Genomic DNA, 26,574 nt, shown 5'->3' with positions numbered 1-26,574 from the left:
GACAAAAGATGTTTTAAGTAACCCTCATGGTAACCATAAGGTGAAAGCCTACAGTAGATACACAATAGATATAAAAAAGGGAAGTAAAGCATATCTTTATGAATAATCATGAATATACAAAGGAAGATAACAAGAAAGGAAGAGAGAAGCAATAGAACTACAAAATAGCCAGAAAATAATAATACGGCATTAGTAAATCCTCACCTATCAATAATTACTAAAATATAAATGGATTAAATTCTTCAATTGAAAAGTATAAAGTGGCTGACAGAGTAACAAAAAACCCCAAGACCCAATTACATTCTGCCTACAAGAGATTCACTTCATCCTTAAGGACACACAAAGGTGCAAATTGAAGAGATAAAAAAAGATATTCCATGCAAATGGAAATCAAAAGAGAACAGGAGTAGCCACACTTATATCAGACAAAATGAACTTTAAATCAAAATTGTAATGAGATAAAGAAGGTAATCATTATATAATGATAAAAAGATAAATTCATCAAGAGGATATAACAATTGTAAATATTTATGCACCCAGCAATGGAGCACTAAACATGAAAACAAATACTAACAGATTTAAAGGGATAAACAGATAGCAATATAATAATAGTATTAAACCTCAATATTTCACTTTTAACAGTGGATGGCTAAACCAGACAGAAAATTAATAGAGACACTGAACCAGAACTATACTTAGACCAAATGAACCTATCAGACTCAACTTAACTTTCCATCCAATGGCAGCAGAATACAAATTCCTTTCAAGCATGCATGGAACATTCTTCAGAATATATCATATGTTAGATCACAAAACAAGTCTTAGCAAATTTAAGCAGATTGAAATGCCAAGTATCTTTTTGGACCATGATAGTATGGAACTAGAAATCAATAATGCAAGAAAACTGGAAAATTCACAATGTGTGAAAATTAAACAACATACACTGAACATCCACTGAATCAAAGAAAAAGTCAAAAGAGAAACTTAAGAAATCTTGAAACAAACAAAAATGGAAACACATGTCAAAATTTACAGTATGTAGCAAAAGTAGTTATAAGAGAAATTGTAGTGATAAATGCCTATATTAAGAAAAAGAAAAATCTCAAATAGCCTAACTGTACACATCAAGGAACTAGAAAAAGGAGAACAAACTAAACCTAAAGTTAGTTGAAGGAAGGAAGTAAGAAAGATCACAATGGAAATAATTGACACTGAGACTAGAGAAACAACAGAAAAGAAACTAAGGGCTAATTTTTTAAAAAGATAAATGAAATTGACAAATCATTAGGTACACTAAGAAAAGGACTCATGTTAAATCAAATTAAAAGTGTTAAAGAAAGATTAAAAATTTATTTAAGGGACTTACTTCCCTGGCAATCTGGTGGTTAGAACTCTGTGCTTCCACTGCAGCAGGTTCAGGTTTGATCTCTGGTCAGGGAACTAAGATCCTGCATGCTGTGAGGTGTGGCCAAAAAACAAAAATAAATTAAAGGAGATATCACAACTGATAATACAAAAGATCATACTATGAAAAATTACATACCAACAAACTGGATAATCTATATAGAACAAACGTATAAATTCCTAGAAAAAGATACAACCTATCAAGACTCAAGACAACCAATCAAGAATCATGAAGAAATAGAAGGGCTGAACAGATCAGCAATAAGTAAGAATATTCAACTAGTAATCCAAAACCTCCTAAGAAAGAGAAGACTAGGACCACCTGGTTTCCCCATTAATTCTACCAAACAGAGAAGAATTAATGTCAATACTTCTCAAATTCTTCCAAACTCATTTTGCAAAATCAGCATTACCCTGATACTAAAGTCAGTATGGGGGTTCTTCAAAATATTAAATGTAAAATAGCCATAATGATGCAGAAATACCACTTTGTATAGATAAACAAAGAAAATAAAAACAATATTGAAAAGAAATCTGCTCTTCATGTTTATCGCATGTATAGATGTGAGAGTTGGACTATAAAGAAAGCTGAGCACCAAAGAACTGATGCTTTTGAGCTGTGGTGTTGGAGAAGACTCTTGAGAGTCCCTTGGACTGTAAAGAGATCCAACCAATCCATCCTAAAGGAAATCAATCCTGAATATTCATTGGAAGGACTGATGTTGAAGCTGAAACTCCAATACTTTGGCCACCTGATGTGAAGAACTGATTCATTGGAAAAGACCCTGACGCTAGGAAAGATTGAAGGAGATGACAGAAGATGAGATGGTTGGATGGCTTCACCAACTCAATGGACATGAGTTTGAGTAAACTCCAGCATACCTTGTTTTACTGCACTTAGCTTTATTGCACTTTGCAGATATTCAGTTTTTTACAAATTGAAGTTTTGTTACAAGCCTGTGTTGAGCAAGTCTATCAGTGTCATTTTTTCCAACAGCATTTTCTCACTTCATGTCTCTTCTGTGTCACATTTTGGTAATTTATGCAACATTACAAACTGTTTCATTATTATTATATTTTGTTACAGTGATCGATGATCAGTTATATCAGATGCTATTATTGCAAAAAGATGAAAACTTGCTGGAGGCTCATATGGTTGACATTTTCGGTGATAAAATATTATTTAATTAAGATATGGGCATGTTTTTAAAGACATAAAATAGACTACAGTGCAGTGTAAATGCAACTTTTATAATTTTTTGAAGACCAAACTTTTATGTGCCTTTGCTTTATTGCAGTTGTCTAGAACCAAATCTTCAACATTTCTGATGTATCAGTTCAGTTGAGTTCAGTCACTCGGTCATGTCCGACTCTTTGCGACCCCATGAACTGCAGCACGCCAGGCCTCCCTGTCCATCACCAACTCCCGGAGTCCACCCAAACCCATGTCCATTGAGTCAGTGATGCCATCCAACCATCTCATCCTCTGTTGTCCCCTTCTTCTCCTGCCCTCAATCTTTCCCAGCATCAGGGTCTTTTCAAATGAGTCAGCCCTTCACATCAGAGGGCCAAAGTATTGGTTTCAGCTTCAGCATCCAATGAATATTCAGGACTGATTTCCTTTAGGATGGTCTGGTTGGATCTCCTTGCCTGTATATAAAATCTAAAAAAGGTTAATTCAGAGAAACAGAGTAGAATGGCTGTTTCCAGGGACTGGGAAGTGGAAAAAAATGCAGAAACAGCAGTCAAAGGGTACAAATTTACAGTTAGAAGTTAAATAAGTTTTGAAGATCTAATGCGCAGCAGTGTGATTATAGTCAGCAATCATGTATTATATGCTTCAAAGTTGTTAAGATATTAGATATTATGTCTTCTCACATAAAATGAAATTATAATTATGTGATGTGCTAGAGATGTTAGCTAATGCTACAGTGCAATCATATTGTGATATATAAAGGTATCAATTCAACATGTTGTACACTTTAAACTTACACAATATTGTATATTATATCTCAATTAAAAAAAATAAGTTAAAATAAGAAATTTGATTGAGTGTTAAAAGAAGAGAAGGTACTTCAGCTAGATAGATTTAGGAAAACTATTAAAAATAATCACTATATGACTTTAAAAATAGAGTATAAAAGAAATAAAATGGTTTATACTTTTAATCTTTATAGAATTATTAGATACTAATATTCATCCAATACTAAACAATGTCATCATTAGAACACACATTGCTTAACTTTTAGAATATATTTGAACCATGAGTTCTTTCAGGAAAAAAGTCCCAGTTAAGATTCTTCACAACTTATGAGAAGGAATTAAGAGCAAAATACCAGTTTGCCATCTCAAATATTCCTGAGGGTGAAAAAGCTCCAAAACCATATACAACTTTCAGATGTAAAAATGAATACAAAAACTATGGGGGAGAGAAACAAGTATTGTGGGAAAATATCTTTGTCTTTCACTTAGAAAAATGGCTACTTAGTAAGACAGATGTGCTGTATAATGACCGTGGGAGCTACTAACAGCTGACAGTCTTTAGAAAATTATAGGTCTTCATTGTCATCTTAGACCTTTAAATTTTCACTACTATTGTCAATAAAAAAAATCTAGAGTTATTCTTTTGTATTGGGAGTTTATTTTATGATTTTATGTTCAGCAAAATATCACTTTTATGACAATCTTTGGCATTGATAAAAGGTATATAAATTATGTGTGTGTATACATATGTGTACATATTCAAAACACCTCTAATATTATGGGAGCATAATGTAGTAGGAAACTTGTGAGAAAGTTTCTTTGTGAGAAAGTTGCTTTTAGCGACACCATGCTCACTTAATGGCCCCCAGTATCAACCAAATTCTCAGTAGGCTTTGCTTACCACATTTCCTCTGAATTCTAACCCTTGTTCCTCTAAAATCCATGGGAATAGATTGGTCAGTTTACTTTGGTTTGAGCCTAAATGAATGTTTTAAAGTGACTCTTTAAAGAAACCCATTAAAAATCCTCCCACTCTGGAAGTCTTCTGCCAAGACTAACTCAAAGCCACAAAAGATTTAGGGTTGGTTCCAAGTTGGAACCTGTAAGAACTGTGTAGGCCTTCAACTCTGCAAAAACTTCGTCTTCAACATAAACACGGAACATTAAACACAGGGTAATTTAACATATTAAACAAGGTAATCTTCAAGACCTCAGAGCATTTGGTATAAAACCATGGAACTCTACAAGGGAATTCTCCAACTGTAAGTCCTTCTTCTGAGTAAAATGAAAGGATCACAGTGATCCCTGGAGAAGAAACAAGATCTTGGACAGGGCAGAAACTTGACCCTGCCATGGAGTCATTTTGTGATCTTGGTCTATCTACATAGTTTCTTCATGTTTACTCTGCTTCCTAATAAAGTTTGTGGTCATAATAGTAACTAATAATTTGTCTATTAGCTATCTCTTCACATTAAAAAATTTATTGCTTTATTCTTTGTTAGCAATAGTAATAACCGTTCTGATACATTAGTAGTACTTGTAGCATGTGTGGGTGGATGGTTTCTTACATACTAGCTTTATTATGAGCATTACTCTGCTAAACACTCTACAAAATATTTTATGGAGGCTTTAATAAATATTAGATATCATTATTACAATTATGAAAATTATTTAACCATTGCTTTATTAGTCTTGTTTTCCTAAGAAGCTATCGAGGCTTAGAAGACTTAAATAACTTGTCAAGTTAATATAATTGTTAAAGTGACAGAGCCAAATTTGTCTACTTGAAAACCCATGCTCCTAACCACTACTACTCTGCCATTCTACAAATCTGAAACTCACCTTGAACTCTGAAGTGTGAAGTATTCTGGGGCACACTAATTCCTTGGCTTCAAAAGGTAAAAGAAACGCCTATACTCTCAGACACTTTGATGCTCATTTTTTTCCCACTGAGGATGGCTCAGACAATAAAGAATCTGCTTGCAATATGGGAAACCTGGGTTCAAACCCTGAGTTGGGATGATCCCCTGGAGAAGGAAATAGCAACCCCTTTCAGTATTCTTGTCTGGAAAATCCCATGGACCAAGGATCCTGGTGGGCTACAACGGGTTTGCAAAGAGTTGGACATGACTGAAAGACTAACACTTTCCTTTCTTTCCTATGATCATGGTGGCAGACTGAGATTAAAACTTATAATTGAAACAATAAGCTGCACCCTCTACCTCACATGCACATTTTGAGGATATAATTGAATGATGCATGTGAAAGAGCTCTGGAAACCATATAACAATGTCTATATATGTAAAACATCAATCAGTAGTGCTGTCTCCATTCTTGTCCTCATTCTTTGTTGGTACTGGTTTAAATGTATTATACACAAACGCTCCCTTAATCCTTATCACAATTCTGTGAAGTGGCATAATAATCCCATTTTAAAAATGAGGAAATAGATTCAAAGTGTTTAACTTGCCCCGACTCAGACAGTTAGTGACTGAGATAGAAATATTACTCATTTATGTCTGGCTCAGATGAAGTGATATCAAAACCATATCTATAGCTAGATAGCTAGATCTATCTGTCTATAAATGTATACACAATGTATTCATGACATTAATATTATCAATCCAATGTTTACAGAGAAGCTGTTACTAGGAGATAATTTAGGACCTAAAAGCTGGCAGCTGGCTGCATACATGACTCAACAATAAATCTTCAGAATCAGGCAAAGTAGACTGGTGGTTTCCTTGTGTTTATTAAATTGTGATTCTTGGAACATGTGTGTCAGGATACGGACTTCTTGATAAAATAAAGATTTTGACCTTCTATTTGGACCCTTGAATCAGAATCTCTGGAGAGTATGATCTATAAATACACATTTTAAACACACTCCACAAAGGATTTGATTCAAATTAGAATTTGAGGTCCATTGTATAAAGTAATGGGCAGCTGGTTCTACCCCTGGTTGTTTTCATATGCAGAATTTCTTTTCTTAAGTTCCTCTTCTAAATAGAGGAAAAATAACTTCTCTGGGACAATGGTGTTTTTATTTCATAATATGAATTATGAAAGATTACATTAATGTAACTCTTGTATGTAAAATCTCCTGGTCAGGTAGCCAGGTAGGCCACCAACTCCGCACTCATTTAAAGGTTAACTAAAAGAAAATGCATAATTTGCCACAAGATTAATTTCCTCCAGGGAAGGAAACACTAGCCAGTCACATGTGGGGGCCACTTGCTTCTCAACAGCCCCTTCCTAAATAAACTGCAAGATAACCCACCAGATTCTAATGAACAATTACGTAAATTGTTAAAAAACAATGTCTTTCCCCTAGAGTTTTGTAAAAACTTATTCATCACTTGTAATCAACAAAAGGAGAAATTATTTTCCCTTGGGTGACTCACAGTACTTTATTCATATCAAAAGAGGTTGTAGAGACTTTTTCGGAGAAGGCAATGGCACCCCACTCCAGTACTCTTGCCTGGAAAATCCCATGGACAGCGGAGCCTGGTGGGCTGCCATCTATGGGGTCACACAGAGTCGGACATGACTGAAGCGACTTAGCAGCAGCAGCAGCAGAGACTTTTTAGACCCTAGGAACATGAAACATACCACTTCCTGCAGTTGCACATAAAGAAGTACCAGGGTTGGAAAGGAAGCAGGGGAAGCAAAGGAAACCATGTATAAGAGGCTTTGTTGTAGTTTCTGTGAAAAGGCTGAGGCAAAGCAGGATAAGCAGGCTTAGAATTGGCTAATCTGAATACTTTCTGTGGACGCTGGGGTGAAGTAGGTTCTGTCTCTAGTTGTCTGGTACCGGACCTTCCTTGTGGTGATTAGGGCAGAAGGATAGTGGCATACTCAGCATGTTTATTACTTAGCCTAATAAAGGAGATGGTTAAGGGTATGTGCTCTGGATTTCATATGGTTTGCATATAAAAGGAACACTCTAGGAATTAGCTAACCCTGGGAGGGGTAGTCCCTCTAGGATCAGTACAGCCCCAAGATGTAAAAGCATCAGAAAATAAAGAAAAAAAAAACATGAAAAATACAGAAAAAGTTCTTGGGCTATTGTTATAAAACAGGGCAAATTTTTGAATTCATACATTAGATGCACTTGTAGCATATGTGGGCGGATGGTTTTCTATATACTAACTCCATTCTGAGGTAATGTGTTAATGTTATATTACTTCTCAAAGACTTACAGAGTACTTTAAAAAATAAATTTAAATTCTTAATAGACTAAGTTCTATAGTGACATTTTAAATTTAGAGCAAGAAAAAAGTTAAACTTTACAGCAGCATTTGTCATTCAAGTCCATTTGTTCTGAAATTCGGTGTGTAGCCAAAGAGAAGTAATAATTGGAGCAGCAAAGAATTGCATGTTATGAGATAAGGATGGAGGAGACCTGCTCCAGAAACCTGTAAATGTAAGGAACAGCTACATCTCAACAGTTGCCACTACAGGCACTGGAGTAGGAGGCGAGCTAAGATTCCGTTGGTTTCTTGATGAAAGGGATACTTTATTACATAGAGCTAATGCTATCTAAAGAATTTCTGAAAAAGGGGAACTGGGTAAAGGATTCAGGTATGGAATAGAAGTGGTTAGAATGTAGCCAAAAGTGACTGGAAGAGTCAGAGAAGCCTAGAAGGAAGGCTCTTTGAATACAGTATTCCTCCCTTTTCCAAATGTCCTCATCTGGTCAGATGGTGGTTTTTCTTTTACCTTCCCGGAACACCTATGAGAGATTTTATATTTCTTGGAAGTCTGGCTTCTAGTACCATAGAGACTTCTATAGGTGACTAAAAGGCCTCAACATCAAGGCAGCAGTGATATGGCATGAATTGTTTTAGCACTGGTGGTCTGAAGAACCACCAGTTACCTGCTTGCTTTACTTTTCAAATTTTATGTGTTAAAAGTTGGATATTTCTGAGTAGAACATAATAGTTAGGACTCTTTAGGTTACAAGTGACAGAAAGTCAGTGCCAAACAGCTTAAGCATAAAACAAAGTCTTAAGGTTGGTGGGACTGGGGTCTAGTATTATTTTCTCTAAGTCTCACTCTACCAGCAGATATGGAAGTCTGGTGGGCCAAAGCACTCATGTCAGAAACCCCAAGGTGCTCACTGGATTAAGATGATCCTTCCTGCAGGTTTTCCTAGGTGAGGACAAAGAAGCAGAATTCTGAAAGCTGACTGGAGAAGAAAAATGCTTCCAGGTGGATACTGGGATCATGAAAATCAGTCAGGAAGCCCTAATTTTTCTTTTTATGTTGTCTAATAAATATTTATTGGCCACCTATTGAGAATGTAGCATAGATTAAATCAGAGAAGGGCAATGACAACCCATTCCAGTATTCTTGAGATTTGAGTTAGACAGATTTGAGTATGAATCCTGCTTTATCCATTTCTGACTTAACTTTTTTGGCACCCAGGTTGATGTAGTATAATACTTCTTAATTTATAATTCTGTCCTGAGGTTCCAGAGAAATATTACATGTCAAGCCAGAGCCTGAGATCACAGAATTAATGAGCACCGTCGTTGTTATTTCTGCACTCAGTGCTATGTAGTCACTTTAGGTATCTCTCTCCTTTACTTTCCTCTTTACTTATCTGCTACCTATTTTTATTTTTTATTTTTTTAGTATTAGATTGAGATATAAAAAATGAAGTTTCTAAAGAAAGCTATATAAACAGTCAATAAAAATACTCTGCTCTCTGAAACAAAGGGGAAGTTATTGACTATATACATCACAGAATTTTGTTGTTAATATCGATCTATAGCTCAGGGTTTCTTGCCCAGATTTAGATCAGAAACTTAAAGGAGCTTTTAAAAATACAATGTCTAGAACTCCATCCCAGTCCTGGTGAATCAGAATTTTTGGCATAAGGTCCAGAAGTGTGTCTTCTCTAAAAGCTCTCTGGGTTCTGAAATGTAAGGGGACATTTAAAAAATATAGACAGCAGGGTTCCACATGAGACTTGCTGTACAAAATCTATGGGAAAGGATAAAAATAACAAATACTTGATCTTTACCACAATCCTGAGCTTAGGCTGGAGAGGATTGTTACCTCCAATTTTGGGGTTGAGTCTTAAGACTAACAGATCATAGGTGATCTATTTATAGCCACAGAAAATGATACATTTCAGTATTTATTCAAAATATTTGCTGACTTCCCTATCTTGCCCTTCTCTGGAGCTCTATCCTGTGAAAGGAGTATACTTACTATTCTGTTAACATTGGGCTTGGTCCTATAACTTGCTTTGATTGAGGAATGTGAGTGGAAGAAGCCCCCGCTGCTTCCAAGCAGGCACTTTGAAGCTTTTCACTGGTCAATTTATTTTTCCCTTCTGACACCAGACTAGCATGTTCCTGGTCAGTGGCTGCTGTCTCAGTCAAGACAGCAGAATGAAAAAGACTTGGGAAGAGAGTAGCAGTCGACCTGTGGAGGCCCTTCATGTGAGCACAAAGGAGACTTTGCTTAAATTTGCAAATTTCTTGTGAAATTTTGGGGTGAAAATCCCAACTCTCTACTCTTTTCTTCTACAACAACAACAAAAGTGAGAATCTGAACCCAGGTCTTCTGTCCAATCTGAACCCAGGTCTTCTGTCCATGACTTGCTATTTCAATTATAATTCTCAACAGGATAAGAGAGCTATGTCTGATCTAGGAGAAGAAGGAATTATTTGCTTCCATTGATGGGACAGCAGTTGGGGGGAAGGAGTGTTTTTGGTGTGTGTGTGTGTGTGTGTGTGAATCGCTCAGTCATGTCTGACTTGCCAAAATACTGTAGCCCTCCAGGCTCCCCTGTCCATAGAATTCTCCAGGTAAGAATACTGGAGTGGCATTATTAGAGAAATGCAAATCAAAACCACAGTGAGGTACCATTTCACACCAGTCAGAATGGCTGCTATCCAAAAGTCTACAAGCAATAAATGCTGGAGAGGGTGTGGAGAAAAAGGAACCCTCTTACACTGTTGGTGGGAATGCAAACTAGTACAGCCACTATGGAGGACAGTGTGGAGATTCCTTAAAAAAACTGGGAATAGAACTGCCATATGACTCAGCAATCCCACTGCTGGGCATACACATCGAGGAAACCAGAATTGAAAGAGACGCGTGTACCCCAATGTTCATCGCAGCACTGTTTACAATAGCCAGGACATAGAAGCAACCTAAATGTCCCATCAGCAGACAAATGGATAAGGAAGCTGTGGTACATATACACAATGAAATATTACTCAGCCATAAAAAAAATACATTTAAATCGGTTCTATTGAGATGGATGAAACTGGAGCCCGTTATAAAGAGTGAAGTAAGCCAGAAAGAAAAACACCAATACAGTATACTAATGCATATCTATGGAATTTGAAAGATGGTAACGATAACCCTATATGCGAGACAGAATAAGAGACACAGATGCATAGAACAGTCTTAAGGACTCTGAGGGAGAAGGTGAGGGTGGGACGTTCTGGGAGAATAGCATTGAAACATGTATATTATCATATGTGAAACAGAACACCATTCCATGTTTGATGCATGAGATAAATGCTCAGGGCTGGGGCAAGGGGATGACCCAGAGGGATGGGATGGGGAGGGAGGTGGGAGGGGGGTTCAGGATGGGGAACACATGTAAACCCATGGCTGATTCATGTCAATGTATGGCAAAAACTACTACAATATTGTAAAGTAATTAGCCCCCAACTAAAATAAATATATTAAAAAAAAAAAAGAACACTGGAGTGGGTAGCCATTCCCTTCTCCAGGGGATATTCCTGACCTAAGGATCAAACCCAGGTCTCCTGCATTGCAGGCAAATTCTTTACCATCTGAGCCACCAGGAAAGCCCATTTTTGGTATACTCAGCTGGGATTTAGGATAGAGATCTCATATTTCTTCCAACCCCGAAATTCTATTGTTCTTTGATGTGCTTAAAGAAACATCATTGTCTGTTTCTGCTATTTGGGGTAACACAATTTGTGGGGCTATATTGTTGAGGCTTAAATGTAGCATTAATCTGGGGCTGACAGAAAAATAAACCACCATATATAACATCCCTTATATGGAAAAAAGTTTTCCAAGTTCCAAATAATAGGCAAAAAAGGTGAACTTTTAAAACAAATTCTTGGTTTACCTTAAGGTTCAGATAACACTCAAATCATATTTTCAAAAACAAAAAAAGTACATTTAAAAAGGGTAATTGTTATTCACATTTTGCCCACAGGGGGACCACACAAGTCAGTACTTTATATTTTCTTATGCTAATCTTATTTACATATTTAGTCCTAGTGCTTTTTTCTCCTTCCAGAAATCTAGGTTGTCTTCAACATTTATAACTTGAGTTAAAGAGGCTGTTTTTCAAGTTCTCTATGTAAAGACAATTTCAGTCTGCTTCATTTCTTCTAAATCCTTCATTACTATTCAAATTTTGATGTCTACAGAAGATTAGAATTCCTGTTTCATTTTCGGAGATTTAAAATACTTTTCCCAAATTCATTACTTTATAGCTTTATCATTTTAAACCAAGAATGATGAGGTAATTTTAATCAGAATCAAAATTAGTTACTGACGTTTCCAAATTTAAAAACTAGGATTTTGTTTTTAAAAGATACAAAATTGGAAACACGATGATAATAATTCTTAGCAAAATGTAAATAATAATAATAATAATAGCTATCACTTATGACTGCCTACTCTGGACCAGAATTTTTTGCTACATGATTCTATTTAATCCTCCCCAAAGCAGCTTGGCAAGGTATAGGTCATTTTCTTTGTTTGGGATGAGAAAACAGTTCCAGAGATGTTAGTTGTCACAACTACCACATGACTTTAATGGAAAGACCTGGCATTTGATCCCAAGTCCTTCAGAAGCCAAAGTACACAAGCTTTCCTCTACACCACACTGCCTTTCCCATTTGGCTTTGCAATGAGTTTCTACTCTGGCTATCATATTTATCATCTCAAGTTTCTTCCTCAAGTACATATTTTATTTCCAAAATAAATATTTATGCACATAAACCTCTATATCAACAGGAAGCACAGAATTAAAAATCGCATAATCACCATAAAAGCTTCTAGTGATCTTCCTACGGGAAAGGGATGTTGTGGTTTGCAAGGAGCACATGCAGGGACCCCTTACTAGCAGTTTGTGGGCCACTGGACCACAGGAGGATGAGGAAGGCACTGGGAAGGGAGAGCACATAAATCTGTATTTTAAGTCCCTTCATGAGCAAGCGTAATTGACGGGAATCATTTGAGTTCATTACTTAATCTATATCCTTCTTATAAATGTAACTATTTAAGTCAGTCGAAGCCATGCAAACTTTCAACCACAAGATGGCACTGTTGCTTAAGAAATGGAATTGCCAATGCCAGTTACTGTTCAAGACATTAAAGGCAAGGTTTCTGACAAGGAACTTGTGTTTTTCTTGGAAGAGACAAGACAGACCTATGTGAACAGTTACAGAATAACACAGGAGTGTGCATTCATTTGTGGCTAGTTGCAAATAGAAAGGGTATAGGTAACGGGAGCGATAAGCTCTCAGAGAAATAAATGTAAAATGCACGTTTCCACAGACGTGGGACTAGGGTGATATTCTAACGATTAGTAAGAGCTGGCCAAGGCAGGAAGAGAGCAAGCTCATTCCTACTGACATGAGCACAAGTGAGGAGGTGGAGACAAATACAGAGTTCGGGTGAAGCGAAAGATTAATTTGGGGAAGAGTGGGAGCTGGCTGTGGAGGAGACAGATTGTATAGAACCAGAAATGACAAATAAAAAAGAGGAGGAATTTATTCTTCTTTCTGAGTGTGCCTCTAAAAGTTTTTGAGCAGAACGACGTGAGGAATATTTCACTGTAGGAAGATGAACTTTGGGGTACTGGGGCAGGTACTTAAGAAGGATCACGACTTCTTGAGCTCCGTTATCTGTTTTCTTCGCCGTGTAACTGTATCCCTTATCCCGGTCCTTTCGCCATTTTTCAGGTTTCCTTCCCACCAAATCTTCATTTAGAAAGAGCAGAGATATCCTCCCCCCAACCTTCCCGTGCCCAACATAAAACTGGCACCTGTCTGCCTTCCCATAGAGCAGGGGTTTCTGCTTCTCGCCTGGTCTTGTGCGCAGAGACTTGTCTTCCTCTGGTTCTCCATTCTGAACATAATCTGAATTTGTGTTCAGATATATTCAGCCGGTCAGTTCCTCTTAATAAAAACAGAAAGAAAAACACAAACAAAACCAAAGATGGCTTTCTTTTCAGTGAGAGAAACGTCTCCAAGCAAAGGCGCCTCTACCCCACTTCCATAGTTTAAAGGTTTTTCATTTCTGCCCGAACTTCACCTAATAAAGTTCTGAAAGCACGGGGGTGGGGTGGGGGTGGAGTTCAGCCTTTTAGTTGCTTTGCTTAGGTGCTCTGAGGAGAGGGCAGAGGGCGGCCGGCGAGCAGAGAAGGTGGCACTTCTTGAACCCCTGCGGCAACTGGTACGTCCTCACCACGGTCCGGCAGGCAGTCCTCATTGGAGTCGAGGCGGATCCGGAGCCGTGGGCCCCCTGAACTTTCACAGTCCTCTCAGTTTCCCGGGCGCCCATTCGGGCATCCTGTCCTCAGGCAGAGAAGCCATGAAAGGTGTTGCCAAGGACCAAGAGGATGGAGAAGCCGTAGAGGAAGACAAGCAACATGTTCAACAGGGCCACGGAAGCTCTCGGTGGTCGCTTTGCTAGCCTGGCTCCTCTCACCGAGAGGGCGTCCTCATCATCCGGGTCCGACGCTGGCGTCCAGGCGTTGCTGGCGTCCGGGCGTCCTCGCCGCCATAGTGGCGAACGGCCGGGGTCCGTCACAGTACTGAGGTAGCCGGGTACTTACCCAGCCGTGTGGACGACTGAAGGCGCTCTGAGAGGAGCTCAGGGTAAGAAGACAACGTGTGGTTAAACAAAGCGGACGGTAGCGGTAGTGTTCAAGGGCCAGGCTGTGACAGAAGACATGTACCTCAGTGCCGAAACTGCCGCCCTGCTCCTGCTTGGCTTCCTTTTAGTTGAAAATTATGTGATGCTGAATGCCGTGAATTTATAAACCGAGGGACTAACATCTTGTTAATGACCTCAGTGTCCTAATCCATGCATGTGTTGGAAAAGAATTTCCAGACAGGAAGCAGAATGAAGGGAGAATAGAGTTTATTAGAGCGGGAGATGCTGTTAGAACCGCGGGTCACCTCAAGGAACGTGGGTCATCTCCCTGTTTTTATAGCTGGGGAACAAAGAAATCTTTCTGAGTCACTTGCTGACTGCGTGGGGTACATATACTTTCCTTTTACTGTAAAGGAGAGAACAGGACGAATACCTTTCCTTATATGAGACAAAAAGAGACAAGCCATGTTGCCCAAGAAGGCTTGAAAATTCTGTAACAGTTGCAACATGGCGCGCAGGGCTATAAGGGTCTGATGCTTTTTGTTTCTGCATTCTGAGGCTCTTCTGGCTTCTCTCTCTCTCTCTTTTTTTGTCCCCGTGGGTACAGCACCACGTTTAGGACAAAGGTTCTCTAGGATCACCTAGTCCTACAATTTCTAAACATCCTGTATGCTGTGCCTTCTTTCCTGGGGCTCACCAGGCTCTGGTCTGTGGGCCGATGCTCATTTAGTTCTGTCTGGAACCAGCCTCTGTCCCTTTCCCCTTCTCAGCCCAGATTCCAGGTTAACTCATACTTGTTCTGCAGCTTCAGCCCTCTTGTCACTTCCTCTGGGAAGCCTTCCCCAGACATCTGTCAACTTTATAATATGCTCTAGTAGCCTTGGGGGATTCCCTGGTGGCTCAGATGGTAAAGCGTCTGCCTGCAATGCAGGAGACCCAGGTTTAATCCCTGGGTCAGGAAGATCCCCTGGAGAAGGAAATGGCAACCCACTCCAGTACTCATGCCTGGAAAATTCCATGGATGGAGAAGCCTGGTGGGCTACAGTCCATGAGGTCACAAAGAGTTGGACACGACTGAGCGACTTCACTTTCTTTCTTCTTTCTTAGTAGCCTCAGGTGCTTTTTTTTCATAGCATTTATCTTCTCAGTTACGTCCCATATTTGTGTGACTTTGATAAACCTCTGTGCCTATTAGAGTTAAATTGCTTAGTAACAGGGTTCCTGTCTGCATTTGTTCATGTCTATTTCTAAACTCATCTCTGAGATACCTGGGGAAAAAAACACAACAAAACTTTCCCTCTACTCTGTGTCTGTTTTGACCCCATGGGAGTGGGAGATGAGGTGGTTAAGAAGCTGAAAATTCAGAGCTAAATTTTTCTAGATAAGAGGGCTCTTATCTTTATAGCTTCATTCCAAGTTGCCTGAGAAAAGCAACTTTGCATTTTATTAACATGACAAGAAATACTGACCTACTTGTTCTCTGAGCCCTGTAGGGCATAGAAACCTCAGCATCTTACAATCTTATGATTAAATGACATGGGGCTGTGATTTTTGTACTCTGCAAGTGAGATGAAGCTAAAAGTGGTTAAGCCATTTTGAATACATTTCCACAAACAATAAAACCTTCCCTGAATGACTGCAAAACTGTTAGGGATTCTTGGTGAAGACATACAGATTACTGCATGTCCCATGGCATTATGGGACAAAGGTTCAAATGGTCTTTTAATTGCAAAAGTCAAATTCAAGCTTTTGGACACAATTTTTAGCTGAGTCTTTGTTGTAGACAGTTTATGAATGTGTTCTTTGAATTTTGTGGCGTGATGACAGGATTTCCCTGTGTCCAACTTATTGCATGGATAGTGAATGACTTAAATTCTTTTCTTGACTTTATGCTCTTAACCTCCTCCTAGTAAGATATGAGTCAATCAGTGATCTCATACAACTAATAGTGTGATTAGATCAGGAAAGACATGACTGTTATGGGAGAGGGCTATCTGCATTGTATATTGTTCTTTCATGTTTATAGCTGCGTCAGATTGTATGTTTAAAAAGTAATCACAAACCTATTTCCAGTTCCATATGTTCCTCCAAAACTTTGCCATATGCCCTCAAGGGTTGAGATTTTGCTCCTCTCTTTGAAACTGGGTGACATTTTGTGGCTCTCTTGACAAAGAGAAGGTGGTGGAAGTGACACTTAGTGACTAAAAGGTGAAATCAAAACACGTGATATGGCTTCTACCTAGTTTATTCTCTCTCAGGATGGTTACCCTTGCAACCCAGCAACCATGTTGTGAAAAAGCTTAAGTCACAGGGACAGGCCAGGGCTAGATTTATCAGCCCACAGACTCATCTGAGGTCTCAGCTTATTGCCATTATCAGCTCGCATATGAGTCAGCCTTTGTTGATTCTAGCTCTAGCCTTTAAGTTCTCCCAGATGAAGCAGGCAGTGCAGAGATAAGATAAAGAGTTCCCACAAAGCCTTGTCCAAATTGCAGGCTCTGTAAGCAAAATAACTGCTGTTATAAGACATTAAGTTTTCAGGTGGCTGGTTACACAGAAGTCGGTAACTGGAGAAATAAGCCTAAATAGGGAGCAAATCATTCTATGTAATCTTGGCTCTGTGCTTTTGTTGATTCTGTTTTTTGGGCCTGAAATACCCTTATTTTCTTCCTCTCCCATTTCTTTCACTTGCCTAATCTTCCTGCTTAGTCTTCTTGAATCAACTTAGGACTTAATCTCTTCAGGAAGTCATTCATAGTCCTTAGTCAAATGTCCTTCCTGTGTGTGTAAACCTCATCAGCAGGTCTAGTCACATGGGCTGTCTGGGTCCATTTAAGTGTCTGATGTCTGTACCTGTTGGTACATTCATCTTTGTACCGTTAATCTTTCAACACTCAGGGCCTAACATAGTGCCTGGCTCCACCATCTACTACCTTGTGTGAATTTAGCCAAATTAATAAGCATGTCAGAGACTCCCTTTCTTTATCTGTGAAAAGAGATAAAAACCCCAACTCATAATTTTTTGTGAGGATTAGAGGGTAAAGTCATCTAAGATACTGACACATGATATCATCAAATGCTACATAAGTGTAGCTATTACAGTTATTAGAATAACCTCAAAATAGGAGAAACACCCATACATATCCAACAAATAATATTATATTTTGAGATACATTAGTCAGAGTTCTTGATCCCGCTTTCCTACTCCTCTGTAGGGGAGCTTGGAACCCATTTACCTTTTCCCCACAATATAATTTTCTTTATACACCACCCACAGAGGGAGGACATGTGTAGCTTTGAAAGGAAACAATTGGAATGATGAATGGATTTTGAAACTTTGAGCAGAGGTGAAACTCTCAGGAACCAAGTGCTTGAGACAGATAAGGCTCTTTAAAGTTCAAGTGCTTGGCTTTGGGTATTAGAATTCAAGGTCCTGAAGATGATAAGGCATGGAAATTATGCCAAAATCAAAGAATGTATGATGATATAAGAGTTAATGAGAGAGACCCAAATCCTGCTCTGTATTACCTCACTCCCACACCCTAAGTGGAAGGAATTGGTACATCATTTCCCAGAGTTCCAAGGTGTAACCAGGGAGACTGGAATACTGTTAGAAGCCCCCTGGGGGCTTCCCTGGTTGTCCAGTGGTTAAGAATCCTCCTTGCAATGCAAGGGATACCAGTTCAATCCCTGGTCCTGGAAGAGCCCATGTGCCACGAAGCAACTAAGCCTGTGTGCCATAATTACTGAGCCCACGCATTGCAACTACTGAAGCTTGCACACCCTAGAGCCTGTACTGTATTTACAACAAGAGAAGCTCATCCACTGCAATGAGGAGTAGCCCCCACTGGCCACAACTAGAGAAAGCCTGTGTGCAGCAGTGAAGACCCAGCATAGCCTAAAAATAAAATAAAGAGAAACCCCTTGTTTATCATGGGGCTGAAGTAGCAGACCAGCCATGGCCTGATGAAGAGCCTACTCTAATATCTCTGAGGATCTCCTCTGAGTCTTGTGTACCCTAAGAGTGGGAGAAAGGATCCAGTGAAGGTGCAGAGATCCAATGGACTTGAGAGAACTTGGACATGAAAGGAAGACATGGAGTGTGTATGTGTTTGTATGTGTTTGCTAGAGGCCTTTTGACACTAGCACCTGCCAGCCCATGACAGTAAACACCTGTTGAAGAGATTTACAGCTCAGCAGATACCAGACACTGAAATAGTTACTTTTTTCTTGGTAGGATTGGTGTAAATTCCCAGTTGTGGGTGAGTAATTTGAATAGTTTATTTTGGCATACACTCTTTTTTTCTTTAATTACTCCTTCTTTAGAACCGGAGGAGTCTTGCAGTCTTCAAATAAAAGGACAGCATGGTAATACTCAGCTGATGGCAGCAGTACTCCACTGTAAGCTCAGTGGATTTAAGAGAATCTAGTGACCATTTCCTGTTGATGGCCCTTCCAACAGCATGACTCTATTCAATGTTGTTTCCCAACCAACTTAGCCAGCTCCTCCCCAAGAAACCATTGCACAGGCTTTTGTGGAGGCCAGCAGAAATATCCCTCTCCCAGAAACCTGCTGCTTCCTTAGGACTTGCAGCCCTCAGCAACATCAACCTTCTTATCACTGTAATCTGGGAAAGCACATGTTGTTCTCAACAATCTTGGCAACAGGCTTTATGAGAAAATTTTGTGGAAGTTGTCTTTTCCAGTTATAGTTAAACCACCAGGGTCAGTTTCTACTTTGCACTCATGATCCAATGATGAATATAGTTGCAAAATCTGTAATATCCAGAGGTAAATGCTCTAAACGCTGAATCATGTGCAACTCAGAAGAGAAGCACTATAGGGGAAGTGGTATAGGGGAGTAATTCTAAAAGAGGGTATTACCAGATTATCTAGTTTCTTGAACCTAGCTCCAAGTTACCAGCTCTGAGGTCCAGAAAGATATTTTACTTCTCTGTTCTTCAGTTTTGTGTTCTAGAAGATGGACAAAAAAGCACTTTCTCTGTGGGATTTGGGTTTAAATGACAAGTGGCTACAATGCACAGTGACTGGCTTTTAGTGAGTTCTAAACGAATGTCAGCCACTATTATATTCATTATTTCTAGCATTTCTGATGGTAGCAGAAAATGTTGGTTGCTTATCTATAGTCACATCCTGATTCTCTATCTTCCTTTTAACCTGAGTACTGATTTTGTATATTTATCTGGGAGCTATGTGCTGATAAATCTTGATTGAAAACCTTCTCACTAATACTTCTCCTCTATTTCTTTTTTCTTTTCTTTTTTTTAAAATAAATTTATTTATTTTAGTTGGGGGCTAATTACTTCACAGTATTGTAGTGGTTTTTGCCATACATTGACATGAATCAGCCATGGGTTTACATGCGTTCCCCATGCTGAACCCCCCTCCCACCTCTCTCCCCATCCCATCCCTCTGGGTCATCCCATTGCCCCAGCCCTGAGCATTTGTCTCATGCATCGAACAAGGAATGGTGTTCTGTTTCACATATGATAATATACATGTTTCAATGCTATTGTCCCAGAACGTCCCACCCTCCCCTTCTCCCTCAGAGTCCATAAAACTGTTCTATGTATCTGTCTCATATTCTGTCTCGCATATAGGATTATATATGCATTAGTATACTGTATTGTTGTTTTTCTTTCTGGCTTACTTCACTCTGTATAATGGGCTCCAGTTTCATCCATCTCAGTAGAACCGATTCAAATGTATTTTTTTTTTAATGGCTGAGTAATATTCCATTGTGTATATGTACCACAGCTTCCTTATCCATTTGTCTGCTGATGGACGTCTAGGTTGCTTCCATGTCCTGGCTATTGTAAACAGTGCTGCGATGAACATTGGTGTACACGCGTCTCTTTCAATTCTGGTTTCCTCAGTGTGCATGCCGAGGGATTGCTGGGTCATATGGCAGTCCTATTCCCAGTTTTTTAAGGAATCTCTACACTGTTCTCCATAGTGGCTGTACTAGTTTGCATTCCCACCAACAGTGTAAGAGGGTTCCCTTTTGTCCACACCCTCTCCAGCATTTATTGCTTGTAGACTTTTGGATAGCAGCCATTCTGACTGGTGTGAAATGGTACCTCATTGTGGTTTTGATTTGCATTTCTCTAATAATGAGTGATGTTGAGCATCTTTTCATGTGTTTGTTAGCCATCTGTATGTCTTCTTTGGAGAAATGTCTGTTTAGTTCTTTGGCCAATTTTTTGATTGGGTCGTTTATTATTCTGGAATTGAGCTGCAGGAGTTGCTTGTATATTTTTGAGATTAATTGTCTGTTGCTTCGTTTGCTATTATTTTCTCCCATTCTGAAGGCTGTCTTTTCACCTTGCTTATAGTTTCCTTTGTTGTGCAAAAGCTTTTAATTTTAATTAGGTCCCATTTGTTTATTTTTGCTTTTATTTCCAATATTCTGGGAGGTGGGTCATGGAGGATCCTGCTGTGATTTATGTTGGAGAGGGTTTTGCCTATGTTTTCCTCTAGGAGTTTTATAGTTTCTGGTCTTACGTTTAGATCTTTAATCCATTTTGAGTTTATTTTTGTGTATGGTGTTAGGAAGAGTTCTAGTTTCATTCTTTTACAAGTGGTTGACCAGTTTTCCCAGCACCACTTGTTAAAGAGATTGTCTTTTCTCCATTGTATATTCTTGCCCCCTTTGTCAAAGATAAGGTGTCCATAGGTGTGTGGGTTTATCTCTGGGCTTTCTATTTTGTTCCATTGATCTATATTTCTGTCCTTGTGCCAGTACCATACTGTCTTGATGACTGTGGCTTTGTAGTAGAGCCTGAAGTCAGGCAGGTTGATTCCTCCAGTTCCATTCTTCTTTCTCACAATTGCTTTGGCTATTCGAGGTTTCTTATATTTCCATACAAATTGTGAAATGATTTGTTCTAGTTCTGTGAAAAATACCATTGGTAGCTTGATAGGGATTGCATTGAATCTATAGATTGCTTTGGGTAGTATACTCATTTTCACTATATTAATTCTTCCAATCCATGAACACGGTATATTTCTCCATCTGTTTGTGTCCTCTTTGATTTCTTTCATCAGTGTTTTCTATATATAAGTCTTTTGTTTCTTTAAGCAGATATATTCCTAAGTATTTTATTCTTTTTGTTGCAGTGGCGAATGGTATTGTTTCCTTAATTTCTCTTTCTGTTTTCTCATTATTGGTGTATAGGAATGCAAGGGATTTCTGTGTGTTAATTTTATATCCTGCAACTTTATTATATTCATTGATTAGCTCTAGTAATTTTCTGGTAGAATCTTTAGGGTTTTCTAGGTAGAGGATCATGTCATCTGCAAACAGTGAGAGTTTTACTTCTTCTTTTCCTATCTGTATTCCATTTATTTCTTTTTCCGCTCTTATTGCTGTGGCCAAAACTTCCAAAACTATGTTGAATAGTAGTGGTGAAAGTGGGCATCCTTGCCTTGTTCCTGACTTTAGGGGAAATGCTTTCACTTTTTCACCATTGAGGATAATGTTTGCTCTGGGTTTGTCATATATAGCTTTTATTATGTTGAGGTATGTTCCTTCTATTCCTGCTTTCTGGAGGGTTTTTATCATAAATGGATGTTGAATTTTGTCAAAGGCTTTTTCTGCATCTATTGAGATAATCATATTGTTTTTATCTTTCAATTTGTTAATGTGGTGTATTACATTGATTTGGGGATGTTAAAGAAACCTTGCATTCCTGGGATAAAGCCCACTTGGTCATGATGTATGATCTTTTTAATATGATGTTGGATTCTGTTTGCTAGAATTTTATTAAGGATTTTTGCATCTATGTTCATCAGTGATATTGGCCTGTATTCTTTTTTTGTGGCATCTTTGTCTGGTTTTGGAATTAGGGTGATGGTGGCCTCATAGAATGAGTTTGGAAGTTTACCATCTTCTGCAATTTTCTGGAAGAGTTTGAGTAGGATGGGTGTTAGCTCTTCTCTAAATTTTTGGTAGAATTCAGCTGTAAAGCCGTCTGGTCCTGGGCTTTTGTTTGCTGGAAGATTTCTGATTAAAGTTTTGATTTCTGTGCTTGTGATGGATCTGTTAAGATCTTCTATTTCTTCCTGGTTCAGTTTTGGAAAGTTATACTTTTCTAAGAATTTGTCCATTTCTTCCAAGTTGTCCATTTTATTGGCATATAGCTGTTGGTAGTAGTCTCTTATGGTCCTTTGTATTTCTGTGGAGTCTATTGTGATCTCTCCATTTTCATTTCTAATTTTGTTGATCTGATTCTTCTCCCTTTGTTTCTTGATGAGTCTGGCTAATGTTTTGTCAATTTTGTTTATCTTCTCGAAAAACCAGCTTTTAGTTTTGTTGATTTTTGCTATGGTCTCTTTTGTTTCTTTAGCATTTGTTTCTGCCCTAATTTTTAAGATTTCAGGGTTCTTCATTTCTTCCTTCTCTGGTTGCTTTAGGTGTAGAGTTAGGTTATTTATTTGATTTTTTTCTTGTTTCTTGAGGTACGCCTGTATTGCTATGAACCTTCCCCTTAGCATTGCTTTTACAGTGGCCCATAGGTTTTGGGTTGTTGTGTTTTCATTTTCATTCGTTTCTATGCATATTTTGATTTCTTTTTTGATTTCTTCTGTGATTTGTTGGTTATTCAGAAGCGTGTTGTTTAGCCTCCATATGTTGGAATTTAAAATTTTTTTTTCCTGTAATTGAGGTCTAATCTTACTGCATTGTGGTCAGAGAAGATGACTGGGATGATTTCAATTTTTTGAATTTACCACGGCTAGATTTGTGGCCCAGGATGTGATCTATCCTGGAGAAAGTTCTGGGTGCACTTGAGAAAAAGGTGAAATTGATTGTTTTGGGGTGGAAAGTCCTGTAAATATCAATTAAATCTAACTTGTCTATTGTATCATTTAAACTTTGTGTTTCCTTGTTAATTTTCTGTTTAGTTGATCTATCCATATGTGTGAGTGGAGTATTAAAGTTTCCCACTATTACTGTGTTATTGTTAATTTCCCCTTTCATACTTGTTAGTATCTGCCTTATATATTGTGGTGCTCCTATGTTGGGTGCATATATATTTATAATTGTTATATCTTCTTCTTGGATTGATCCTTTGATCATTATGTAGTGTCCTTTTTGGTCTCTTTTCACAGCCTTTATTTTAAAGTCTATTTTATCTGAAATGAGTATTGCGACTCCTGCTTTCTTTTGGTCTCCGTTTGCATGAAATATGTTTTTCCATCCCTTCACTTTCAGTCTGTATGTGTCCCTAGTTTTGATGTGGGTCTCTTGTAGACAGCATGTATAGGGGTCTTGTTTTTGCATCCATTCAGCCAGTCTTAGTCTTTTGGTTGGGGCATTCAACCCATTTACATCTAAGGTAATTATTGATAAGTATGGTCCCGTTGCCATTTACTTTGTTGTTTTGAGTTCGTGTTTAAACATCCTTTCTGTGTTTCCTGTTTAGAGAAGATCCTTTAGCATTTGTTGGAGAGCTGGTTTGGTGGTGCTGAATTCCCTCAGCTCTTTCTTGTCTGTAAAGCTTTTGAATTCTCCTTCATATCTGAATGAGATCCTTGCTGGGTACAGTAATCTGGGTTGTAGATTATTCTCTTTCATTACTTTAAGTATGTCCTGCCATTCCCTTCTAGCCTGAACGGTTTCTATTGAAAGATCAGCTGTTATCCTTATGGGGATCCCCTTGTGTGTTATTTGTTGTTTTTCCCTTGCTGCTTTTAATATTTGTTCTTTGTGTTTGATCTTTGTTAATTTGATTAATATGTGTCTTGGGGTGTTTCGCCTTGGCTTTATCCTGTTTGGGACTCTCTGGGTTTCTTGGACTTCTGTGACTATTTCCTTCCCCATTTTAGGGAAATTTTCAACTATTATGTCCTCGAGTATTTTTTCATGGCCTTTCCTTTTATCTTCTTCTTCTGGGACTCCTATGATTCGAATGTTGGGGCGTTTCATATTGTCCCAGAGGTCCCTGAGGTTTTCCTCATTTCTTTTGTTTCTTTTTTCTTTTTTCCTCTCTGCTTCGTTTATTTCCACCATGATATCTTCTACCTCACTTATCCTATCTTCTGCCTCCGTTATTCTACTGTTGGTTCCCTCCAGAGCATCTTTTAATGTCCTTTATTTCATTATGTATTGACTCCTTTTTATTTCTTCTAGGTCCTTGATAAACATTTCTTGCATCTTCTCAATCCTTGTCTGCAGGCTATTTATCTGTAACTCCATTTTGTTTTCAAGATTTTGGATCATTTTTATTATCATTATTCTAAATTCTTTTTCAGATAGATTCCCTATCTCCTCCTCTTTTGTTTGGTTTGGTGGGCATTTATCATTTTCCTTTACTTGCTGAGTATTTGTCTGCCTTTTCATCTTGTTTAGATTGCTGTGTTTGGCGTGGCCTTTCTGTATTCTGGTAGATTGAAGTTCCTCTTTATTGTGGAGGTTCCTCACTGTGGGTGGGGTTGGACGGGTGGCTTGCAAGGTTTCCTGGTTGGGGGAGCTTGTGTCGGTGTTCTGGTGAGTGGAGCTGGATCTCTTCTGTCTAGAGTGCAATGGAGTGTCCAGTATTGAGTTTTGAGATGTCTATGGATTTGGTATGCCTCTGGGCAGCCTGTATATTGATGCTCAGGGCTATGTTCCTGCATTTCTGGAGAATTTGCGTGGTATGTCTTGCTCTGGAACTTATTGGCTCTTGGGTGGAGCTTGGTTTCAGTGTATATGTGGAGGCTTTTGGATGATCTCTTATTAATTAATGTTTCCTTTGGCTTTCAGTCTTATTCTTGCAGTAGCCTCAAGACTTCTCCATCCATACAGCATCGATAATAAAACTTTTAGGTTAATGGTGAAAAGATTCTCCACAGTGAGGGATACCCAGAGAGGTTCACTGAGTTACATGGAGAGGTGAAGGCGGAGGGGGCAGGGAGGAGTTGAGGTGACCAGGAGGAGAAGAGGGGGACTCAAATGTGGAGAGAGCAGTCTAGCCAGTAAGCACTTCCCTCTGTGCTCTCCACAGTCTGGAACCCTCAGAGAGGTTCACAGAGATACATAGAGAGGGAGGAGGAAGGTAATAGAGGTGAGCATGAGTAGAAAGGGAGGAATCAAGAGGGGAGAGATAGATCTGGGCAGTATTCTGTTCCCGAAGAGTTCTCCGGTGCCCAGGACACCCTCAGAGATTTACAGAATTGGGTTGAGAAGAGAAGTAGGAGAGTGGGAGATAGAGGTTCCTTGGTGGAGAAGAAAGAGTGTCAATAGGGGGAGAGAGTAATCAAGCCAGTAATCCCACTCCTGAGTAAAAATGGGTACTAAAGCTTGGGTTCTTAAATGTACAAAATTGATATCAAATATGTAAAACAAAGATTAAAAATCTACAGTAGAGGTTAGACTCTTAGAAAAATACAATATAAAAAAAAGAAAAAAAGAAAACAAAATCACAAAAAGTATAAGATATATGTATGCAGTTTGCTTTAAAAATAGGGTCTTTTTTTTTTGCAAGGTAATAGTGGGTTATAAAAATGAAAATTAAAGGTGTAATAGAGGACTTAAAGAAAAAAGAAAAAAAATTTTTAAAAATTAGAAAAAAAAATGATAATAGTAAAAATATATCTAGGACTTTCTCTGGAGCTGTTGTGAGCAGTGTGGGGTCTGTTCAGTTTCAGATAGATCCTTGTTCCTGCTTATACTTTTCAAGATCTATAGGCCCCTTTCAATGCAGTCGGTGATAACTACAGGGATTTTAATCTGTTGGCCTGTCACTTCCAAAGCGCTTCCCTCTGTTTATTTGGCTTCTGTTTGCAGGTCTCTTCAGTGTCTAATTTCTGCCCTGCCACAAAGGGGCGGAGGTGGTCTCTTTAGGTTCCTTTGTTCAGTTGTGCTGTGGAGAGGAAGGAACACTGCAAACCAATATCACTGGCGTGTGTGTGGAGAGCTCGCAGTGTCTCGGCCGCACTGGGTTCGCCCCGCTCCCAGTGTGTGTGCTTTCCCAGTCTACCCCGCTCAGGCTTCAGGTTACTCGGCCGGGGAGTGGGCCCTAAGATGCATGCACTTCCCAGGTCTAAGCTGCTCAGGTTCAGGTTCCCAGGTACTCCACAAAGGCGCAGACTCGGTTGGGCCCGCGGTTTGTGCCGTTCCCAGTCGGAGCAGCTCAGGCAGCCAGGAGTTTGGCGAGCGCGCTCTCCCCTGTTGGGTGGTGTGGCTTATCACCTCCCTGGTCCCCGCCTCGGTTTATGGGCACGCCCGGCTCCGGTGTGCTTTGTGTTAGTTCTGGGGAGCTGGTCTCTGGCTGCGACCCTCCCGGCGGC

The 26,574-nt window shown here is 39.0% G+C and overlaps 1 protein-coding gene and 1 long non-coding RNA gene across 4 annotated transcripts in view; one reads left to right on the top strand and one right to left on the bottom strand.

The window, feature by feature from the left end:
* ABCB5 (ATP binding cassette subfamily B member 5) overlaps positions 1-14,523 on the bottom strand; it is a 144,023-nt gene extending 129,500 nt beyond the window's left edge. The window contains exon 1 of one of the 3 annotated variants that reach the window (XR_014067562.1): positions 13,451-14,523. The gene's annotated coding sequence lies outside the window, so the exon portion shown is untranslated. The remainder of the gene's footprint in view (positions 1-13,450) is intronic. The other 2 variants (XR_014067563.1, XM_081536770.1) reach the window with 2 other exon arrangements.
* LOC145524478 (uncharacterized) overlaps positions 13,776-26,574 on the top strand; it is a 252,310-nt gene continuing 239,511 nt past the window's right edge. Inside the window, exon 1 of the long non-coding RNA XR_014067565.1 lies at positions 13,776-14,285. This is a non-coding gene — a long non-coding RNA (uncharacterized LOC145524478). The remainder of the gene's footprint in view (positions 14,286-26,574) is intronic.

This window comes from Giraffa tippelskirchi, chromosome 10, assembly GCF_054371585.1.
Source record: "Giraffa tippelskirchi isolate mGirTip1 chromosome 10, T2T-mGirTip1v1.2.pri, whole genome shotgun sequence".
In the NCBI taxonomy this organism is placed as follows: Eukaryota; Metazoa; Chordata; class Mammalia; order Artiodactyla; family Giraffidae; genus Giraffa; species Giraffa tippelskirchi.
The sequence above is the reverse complement of the archived record's forward strand: the minus strand, read 5'-3'. Positions and strand labels throughout refer to the sequence as shown.